The 2523-nt window shown below is 52.7% G+C and overlaps 1 pseudogene; it reads right to left on the bottom strand.

Moving 5' to 3' along the window:
- Positions 1 to 1993: 1993 nt before the first annotated feature.
- LOC103742873 lies at positions 1994 to 2109 on the bottom strand (annotated as a pseudogene).
- Between the last annotated feature and the right edge of the window lie 414 nt (positions 2110 to 2523).

Genomic DNA, 2523 nt, shown 5'->3' with positions numbered 1-2523 from the left:
TGCAGGATTAAGGTCACGGTCATCTTCACTCAGGAAAGCATTCCCTGGACCACACCGATGCTGCAGACTGGGGATGGGCCAGTGAGCCCCTTGGTGCAAAGGGCCCTTACACTGCCCTTGGTCAGCAGCAGTCATGTAGATGAGTACGGAGTGGGGAGTTGGGGACGGGGGCTCCTCATTCAGTTCCTCAAGTGACAGCATTTATTAAATCCCCTCTGCATACAAGGGCCCGGATGAGGGGCCACCGGGGGCAAGACAGGCGGGGAAGATAAGCTGAGCATCTACATTCAGAGTGGTCAGCACACAAGGCGGTGGGGGGCGGGGCGGAGATGGGAGCCAGCTTCAGCGAGAGAGAGCTCCATCCAGGAGAGGCTCCCAGGAGGAGACAGGGATGGAGATGCGCTGGTGGCAAGGAGATAGCTTCTGGGAAGGGAAGACCTGAGCCTTTACCAGTGGCCACGGTCACTCCAGGGCTGTGGACCCCGGGCCTCGGCTTCAGCTAGACTGCCTGCAAATGCCGGTACCAGGCAGGGGAAGGCTGTCCCTCACACTCTGGATTGTTGGAGTTTCCTCATGAAGGGTCCCAGTCTGTAGCACCCCAGGTACCACCCGCTTTCCAAGGGTTGGATGGTGGAGTTGGAAATGTGTGCATGCGTTTGTACATAGAGGTGCACAAATGTGCACGTGAGCTCCTAAGCACACACATAGGCAAGTGTATATACATACATTCATGGTAGCGCACGTGTGCTATGTGCACACAGATGTGTCTTTATATGTATATGCTCAAGTGTGTGCACATGCATGTTAGTGTGTGCATGTGTGCCTGCCTGCACCTATATACACAAGTGCAAACATGTACACATGCATGCTAGTGAATGGGCATGTGAATGTGTGTACGCTTGTGTGAGGAGGGGGAGCTGAAATGTACCCCCGGGAAGCAGTTACAGCTTATGCCCGTATTCTACTTGATCCTCCCATGGTCCTTACCAGCAGCCTGGACTTGCAGAGCAGGGGAGGGTGGCTGGGATGAACCACCTGAGATCTGGCCAGTGTTCTCCTGAATCTCTCCCATGGGTAGAGTTGGTGTGGAGGCCAGCTGGAGCCCACCAAGGCCAGTCCATGAGCCAAGGTAAGTGTGTGATGGAGCCTCACCTTGTAACATCTGGTCTTTTGACTGATGGATGAGGAAGAGTCATTTGATAATTGGTACCTTTGGGAGTATGGGACAGACAAGTCCTCGTGATAACTCTGTGTGGACACAATTGCATCCATAGAAAATCTGGGCAGAGACACACGTGACGATGGTGGAAGCCTGAACTCAGCGACCAGTGTCAGTGCTTTGTCCTGGTTTGCTCGTGTTGCTGTGATGAAACATTGACCAGAAGGAACTTGGAGAGGAAAGGGTTCATTTGGCCTACAGGTTACAGCCCGCCATCAAGGGAGGCCAAGGCAGGAGTCAGGAGCTGGAGCAGAGACCATAGAGGAATGCTGCTCGCTGGCTCACTGCCAGTGAGGAGTGGAAGAGAAATCAGCCCCCGTAACTGAGCCCTATTCAGCGGCAACTTCTTGTCCCATAGGGTTAAGGAAGACTTTGAGGAAGTAAAAGTTGTTTGGAAAAATCTGGTTGTCGTTGCTTTGTGTGCCGTGGTGGGTAGGAGAGAGGAAGTGAAGTGTGAAGGCCCCTCACACCCCCCATCCCCCCCATCTTGCTTCAGACTGTGTCCTGGAACCCTGGGGTAGAGAAATTGTCACTTTTTAAAAATTTTATATATTATTTTTCACTTTATGTGTATGAGTGTATCGCCTGCATGTGCGTAAGTGCGCCTATGTCACGCAATGCCGGTGGAGGTCAGAAGAAGGTGCTGGATCCTCTGGAACTGGAGTTAAGGATGATTGTTAGTTACCACGTGGGTGCTGGGAATTGAACCCGGGTCCTCTGCAAGAGCAGCCAAGGCTCTCAACCGCTGAGCCATTTCTCCAGCCCCAGAAATCATCACTTTCGTTGCTGCTTCTTGGGATTGTTGACTGGCACGTAGTGAGAGAGAACCACAAGCAAGAGTGACACGCCAGCATGTTGGTGAAGATGATGAGCTGCACGTCCGTGATCATCCTGACCAGCTCCACTCAGCTCCACTACCAGCCTCAGTTACCTTTCTTACCCCGTTCAGGCCCACTTACCTAGCGGTGGTATTACCCATAGTGGGCTGGGCCCTCCTACATCAATTAGCAATCCAGAAAATGCCCTACAGTGTCAAGTGTCCTGGCACGCCTTTAACCCCAGCACTTGGGAGGCAGAGGCAGGCAGATCTCAGTGAGACTGAGTCCAGCCTATCTACATGGTGAGTTCCAGGTCAGCTGAAATTATAGGGAGACCCTGTGTCAAAAAACAAAAAACAAAAAACTACAGCCACACCCGCAGGCCAATCAGTTGGAGGCAATTCCCCAATTGTGGTCCACTCTTCCCAGCTGGAGAGGGAACGGAAGCTAACTGTGACACCTTTCCATTCACGCACTGAACGTGCG

Source organism: Nannospalax galili, unplaced genomic scaffold, assembly GCF_000622305.1.
Source record: "Nannospalax galili isolate Female #2095 unplaced genomic scaffold, S.galili_v1.0 scaffold300, whole genome shotgun sequence".
NCBI lineage: Eukaryota > Metazoa > Chordata > Mammalia > Rodentia > Spalacidae > Nannospalax > Nannospalax galili.
Note: the sequence above shows the minus strand (reverse complement) of the source record. Positions and strands in the feature narration are given on the sequence as shown.